This window comes from Haliotis cracherodii, unplaced genomic scaffold (genome assembly GCF_022045235.1).
Source record: "Haliotis cracherodii isolate W230 unplaced genomic scaffold, xgHalCrac1.p SCAF_13, whole genome shotgun sequence".
NCBI lineage: Eukaryota > Metazoa > Mollusca > Gastropoda > Lepetellida > Haliotidae > Haliotis > Haliotis cracherodii.
This window is the reverse complement of record NW_027266268.1, coordinates 5,828,494-5,835,820: the sequence shown is the minus strand read 5'-3', so window position 1 is coordinate 5,835,820 and position 7,327 is coordinate 5,828,494.

The following is a 7,327-nucleotide window of genomic DNA, read 5'->3' as shown; positions in this document are numbered from 1 at the left end:
AACTAGGCCTCTTTTTTTCTATCGACGGGTATGTGCGTGCGTGAGAGGGGAGACTCAACAGTGGTAAGTGAGTGAGTTGGGTTCAACGGTGCTTTAAGTACTGTTAAACAGTATTCCAGTCATATCACGGCGTGTCAGCTTCATGGAGGAGGAAAGCCCCGAGTGATACAGGTCTCAGAAACCCACGAGCACGGTATGGTGCCGACAAACCTAGAAACCTAATCGGTCTAACCAGGATCCCAACTAATTATCATAGGTTTCTGGTGTGCCCAAGGGAGGCAACTCTGCACAATGAATTGCGGCACACGAAGGCGACTGGGCCACCCGTGCCCCGCAGTGGGAAAAAAGCGAGCGTGTTGATGTGAAAGGTGCTTTGATAATAGTTTCAGTTGTATTATCCTGTAAACGTCATGTGGCGTAGCGTGGCGTGGCGTGGCGTGGCGTGGGTTCAGTAACTATTTTCAGTTCAAAGGTCAGTATCGGGTATGGCCAGCATTAGCACCGACACAAGCTTGATCAGGGCGCCTCGTTGACGTAACGAGATGGTTGAGGAAGGCCTGTGAGACGTCATTCTAGATCTAGACCCAGGTCCGTCGCATCTGGATCAACACCGTCGCATCGGTTAGTTTGGAAGTCGGCGTTAACGACTTCATTTTATCCCACACATGTTCGATGAGCGACGGATCTGGCGAAACAGCAGGCCAAGTATATCTGTCCAATTGCCACTGATGACCACTAGAGGGATCCTGTGCAGGTGCAGATCGTTGAGAAACACGCGTCAGCGTAACGTTCAATCCAATCTCATTAAAATCAGACCTTAGTTCTCGCTACCGCAAAACAAAGATTTGAAGACATCCCATTAGGGGTCACGTCAGAACGACCTTTCATCCGACCAATGAGAGCGTCGCTTACCAGATCATTAAAGTGACAGTCGGAATGTGATTTCTAATCATACAACCTCGAAAACTTTAACACGGGGTATTCCGAACGACAGTTACAGGTTTAACGACTGAATCCATACAATCTAGACCATCTATTAGCCATTCCAGAATGTTCTTTTGCTTAGGTTTCAAATTTGTAATCGAGAATTTGTCAAAATATGTGTCGAAGCGTAGTCGCCAATTTGAAATTAGTGCCGTAAAGCACGAGAAGGGTGCCTTCTGATTGGTCATTTTATTGGTCGATCAAAGTTCGCGCAAGGTCGGTCTGACGTGACCCATAATGGAATGTCCTCTAATCTTTGTTTAGCGGTAGCGAGAACTAAGGTCTGATTTTAATGAGATTGCGTTCAATCCGACGTCGATAAACACGCTGTCAGGATGATACCTGGACACACCTGTGAAGATAACTAACCCCAGTTCTGTTACCTGAACCTCAGATGTCGGGACCATGCCAGGTCTGGAGTTCGATGACCTGGCAGGCAAACTCCACGTAAGGCCTCCAGTTGGACACCATGGTCGGTTGTGCTCCTAGTATCGGTTCCTCTCAATCCTTGCACTAATAGGACGTAAGCCAGGGATGCTGCGGGCTGTCAAATGTGCAGTCTGACACCGATTTCACATGTGAACCAGACGGATGTTTCTTTTTACGGGACATTCATAACAAGGTCGTTCCCTTGTGTTAAGCCAGTTGATTGGTACCAACTAAGTGACTGCATGGTGTTACGATGAACATCCAAATGCCTTGCACCACCGCATTGTGCAACTCCGAGTTCAAGAATTACCATTAAACGCAACTCCAATTTTGAATAAAGGGGTGGCATGAATGTGTGGACCCGTGAAGATTCCGGGTTAGAATAGGTCTTCAGTAACCCATGCTTGCCGTAAAAGGTGACGATGCTTGTCGTAAAAGGCGACTAACGGGATCGGGTGGTCAGGGTGGCTGACTTGGTTGATGCATGTCATCGATCCCAATTGCGTGGATCGATGCTTATGATATTAATCACTGGAGTGTCTGGTCCAGACTCGATTATTTACAGACCGCCGTCATATAGCTGGAATATTGCTGAGTGCGGCGTTAAACAACAAACCGAACCGAACATGAATGTGTGATGGATTTTTAACTGATGGTGTTTTATGCTTGGAACGACCTGGATGCACATGTTATTTCAGTGTAATCACGGGTAATCATGATCAAGTGTTTGCACTTAAAGGGAACTAGGAACTACCGCACTGAGTGGGCGGAGCTTATACGAGTGATCTGCCAGGTCAGTATGACGTCATGCTAACACACACACACATTTCATTGGTTAAAGCGTAAACGGGTGACGACATGTAAACACCCACCCACGTGGGCGTTTCTCAACATGGACGTAAGTTTTAATGGTAATAAATATCCATCAAACGATTCCAAGACTTTTCAACAAACGGGTAGGTCTTTGGTTGTGTTTACATTGTCAGTCACTGTTCGAAACCGAAACACCCACCTTGGGCTAATAATAGTCAGGGTGAGGCTTAAAATAAAACGAATAGTGAGAGTTGTTTATTGCACAATAAAACATTGCTGGCAGAATAAACCATAAGGGGCGAACCCTGAGTGGTATTATATTCTCACTTCAGTGTTTTGTCGAATAAAAAAAACACAGGAAGTACGTTTGATAAGCTGCAAGCATCGATGCAAAATGGTGTAAAGGGTATACACGTGGATGGCGTAGTGTACAGTGCGCTGAGGGAATGGGGTGTACGGGTTATATATAGAGGGACGTAGTGTACATATCACCCTGAAGGACGGAGGGTGTACGGGTTATATACTCACACGCAAAAGAAACGCAAGTGGTTTAAAGCAAATAGGTAACAGACACGGAACCATAAATTGATACGAGTTTTAGCATGTAGTGAAGCATAATGGTGTAATCAATATTTTTGGTTGCATTTTGGAAGCCCCAAGTAAAAACGCAACATAAAAAACGAATCGCCAAAACGCACCATTTCAATGACTATATGGGTATCATGCACCCATTTCTCGCGAAATCGAAAATGCACGAACTGTCACGAACTGTAGTTGGTATAAAACTGTGGCCGATTCTTGGACCTACCACTCCTTGGTCAACAATGCCACGGCTAACTCAAATTCAGAGAAACCAGGCTATCGGACGTTTGGAAGCTGGAGAGTCTGACAGTGTCCAAGATGTTTCCCGTCATTTCAACGTTAACATAACCACAATTTACCGTCTCCTGCATCGATACAATGCTACACAGACCACAGATGGCCTTCCTCGGAGCGGTCGTCCTAGGGTCACCACACCTCGACAAGATCGGCAGATTACCCGTCAACACCAGCGACATCCGCTCCTAACTGCAAGCGAAAGTGCTCGACAGACCAGAGGAACACATAATCGACTCATTAGCCGGGACACTGTGATCCGACGTCTCCGTTCCAACAACCTCAGATGTCGCCGACCAGCACGTCGTCCTGTTCTCCAACCACGGCATCGACTTCAGTGGGCACAGGGTCATCGCAATTGGCGTCATCGTGAGTGGAGGCGTGTCATCTTCTCTGATGAAAGTCGCTTTTGTGTCTTCCATGCAGACGGAAGAGTCAGAATTTGGCGGCGTAGAGGTGATCGTTTCGCGGACAGAAACGTTGTGGAAAGGGATCCATGGGGTGGACCTAGCGTCATGATATGGGCAGGGATTGGACTTAATGCGAGACTTGGACCCATGTGCTTTCTGAATGTTGGTTAAGGTCGGGGACACGGCGTCACTGCTCAGCGGTATATCGACCAAGTGATCAGACCCCACGTTGTTCCATTTTTTGCACATCAACAACACATTTTCCAACAGGACAACGCTCGTCCCTATGTTGCCAGAGCTACCATGGCCTTTCTGCAACAACACAACATCCGTGTTCTACCGTGGCCAGACCTCAGCCCTGATCTGAACCCCATCGAACACTTGTGGGATGAGGTTCAAAGGCGTCTGCACAATGTGCGCCCAGTCGCTACAACTGCCGATGAACTACGCACAGCTGCTCTGGATGTGTGCAGGAGGATCCCTATGGCCTTCACAAATCGTCTGATCCATTCAATGTACAGAAGATGTGTGGCAGTGATCAATGCTAATGGTGTTCACACCAGGTATTGACAGACATTTTGGGTATTGACCCGAAACTGTGTAAGCCCTTAACATTTGGAAAAAAAACCCAATTATGTCATCTGCCTTTTAATCCATTAAACTGTCTTGAGTCAAATTTTGTCAATCTTGCCCTATTAGTGTTTCTTGTCTTTACTGTTGAAAATAAATAACATGTATACTGTATACTCGACTTGTTTCTTTTGCGTGTAAGTATATATGGAGGGACGTAGTGTACATATCACCCTGAAGGACGGAAGGTGTACGGGGTATATATGGAGGGATGTAGTGTACATATCACCCTGAAGGACGGAGGGTGTACGGGTTATATATGGAGGGACGTAGTGTACATATCACTCTGAAGTACGGAGGGTGTACGGGATATATATGGAGGGATGTAGTGTACATATCACCCTGAAGGACGGAAGGTGTACGGGGTATATATGGAGGGATGTAGTGTACATATCACCCTGAAGAACGGAAGGTGTACGGGGTATATATGGAGGGATGTAGTGTACATATCACCCTGAAGGACGGAAGGTGTACGGGGTATATATGGAGGGATGTAGTGAACATATCACCCTGAAGGACGGAAGGTGTACGGGGTATATATGGAGGGATGTAGTGTACATATCACCCTGAAGGACGGAAGGTGTACGGGGTATATATGGAGGGATGTAGTGTACATATCACCCTGAAGGACGGAAGGTGTACGGGGTATATATGGAGGGATGTAGTGTACATATCACCCTGAAGGATGGAGGGTGCACGGGGTATATATGGAGGGACGTAGTGCACATATCACTCTGAAGTACGGAGGGTGTACGGGATATATATTGAGGGACGTATGTATATATCACGCTGAAGTATGGAGGATGTTGGGTGTAAATATGGAGGGGCGTCCGTGTCATACGCTGCTTCGATACAATGTAGCGTGTCACCATAAAGAAACGCAGGTGTGAGACGTGTAGTGGTCTGGTGGTGCCAGTGCAAGTGCAAGTGGACGTATCTCTGTACAGAGGGGGGCGGTCAGGTAGCCTAGTGGTTAAAGCGTTCGCTCGTCACGCCGAAGACCCGGGTTCGATTCCCGACATGGGGTACAATGTGTGAAGCCCATTTCTGGTGTCCCCCCGCCGTGATATTGCTGGAATACTGCTAAAAGCGGCGTAAAACCATACTCACTCACTCACTGTACAGAGGACTGAGCCACCCGCGACCTCCACACTTCCCCTCCACCCAACCCTTTCCAACTCATTTCTCCCTCAAATCGACCCCGATGTGTCATAGTCATATGCACAAACACCCACGTCTTTCCCCGAGTGGCTGCCGGATAACAGAAGATAAAACACAGATGATAGGAAAAAACGTAATCTTCCTGTTAGGTGTCAGGGTGACAGTAGGCTTCACTTGAACGCCACATGCACAGATAATGGAAACAGTCACATTCAAACGGCAATGGAAACAGTTGCATAGAAATTGGGAAAATAATCCCGTCTTTCAAAATGTAATAAAACATGAATAAGTCACATCTCAAGGGAAATTACTGGTTTAGGTCATGTAAAATAACAATTCTTTGTCATCAATTATTGTACAAAAAAGTGGAGAAAACGAGTAATTATGTAAATGTGTATTTACATATACCAACAACAGTACAGACATAATTTGTAACAAAAATATATATTGATGGCTTCACACTGATCTTCCTGAGGCAAGTTAACTGAGTTACCTGACTATAAAAGTCCCTTGCCGAACTAGGTTGGAATTATGGAGCTACATTTTGGCTTGAAAAATGAGTCTATGCACAGTCCAATCAAAATCGCGTAATGAAATCGACATCTGGTTCGTAAACTGTCGTGTAGATTTCGGTCAATTGCAGGATTTGCAAAGCATGTGGACCGACAACTTAGGCCAAAAGATATTTTCCATTTGTTTAATCAACGTGCTCACGTGAATTGATGCACTTTTTGAAGTAAGACCCGTTTTATATACAATATAGATCTTGACTATCAATAAGATTGTCTTCACTGGGCAACGACATTTTATTTGAAGCAAATGCAAATGATATGAGAGGTGGAATCTTATTGGTCAATAGGACTGATATAGAAGGGACAAAAGTCCTAATAGCCACACTACGATCGAGCCCAGGAATTCCATCCTAGTTCAGCAAGGGTGGAAACTGGACTTTTACATCCAGTCAGTTAACTCTCTTGCCTCGGAAAAATGCATACGGATAAACCTAATCTAATTGCTTTTATACCAATTTTAGCAATATCCCAGCAAACTCACCAGGGCTTCACTCATTGCACCTAAGATGAGAATTGAACCTGTGACAAGTGAACCCTTTAACCACTAGGCTACCCCATTGCCCCAAATAAGGAGAGGAAGGAAAGAGTAATGTGATCAAGTATGGACCCTACTTCCCATTGGCTGATAGCCAGAGCAAGGCCGTAGGGGGGGGGGGGGGGGGGGGGCGGGCAAATATCTGTACAAGTATCACTTGTCCCCAACTTAAATCAAATAAAACTGTTTTCTATAAAAAAATCCAGGGGGGCAACTTCCATTTTATGTTGCAACAGCAATACAGGCCAGGGAAATGCATTTAGAGTTACCTCCCTTGCAATGAACAAAAGGGGAAAATGAAGGCCAACCCACAGTAAAGAAAACGTGGGGAACCAAAATTTACAATTGAGCATGAAACACATTAAATTCCATAACAGATAAGCTTTCATCTGTGACTCAATGTTACTGTGTCAGGTTTCAAATTTGTGGTAGAAATGTTCAAACCGTTTGTCCTAAACTATCATCCCCAGGTTCCTTTTAGTAGGGTTGATGATAGTTTACACAAAATCGTCTTGAGAGTTGTTTTTCTTATTTTTTGTTTATCGACAAAGAATAGCGCAATCTACCATAAATATGAAATATGCCTCAGATCAGAGTAACAAGTCACAGAACCTGTGAATCTGCAGAAACACATGGTGTATATCTTAAAAAAACAGAGAAGACAATATTGCACACTTCCAGGAACTGTGTTCTCTGCTGCCCAACCTTTGTACATCACTTGGATTGCAGAACCATACACTGGAGATGGAGCCATGAAGATATTTTCATTCAGGCTAAAAAAATATTAGTCTTGGTTCTCAGGCAATGCCTGCATCATCATAAAGTCTGTAGCAGGTTTTGTTTTAATTTCCATTTTAAAAAAAATAAAAAAACCTACTACTTAAATCCAATGCAATCCAATATAGCACACATTTACT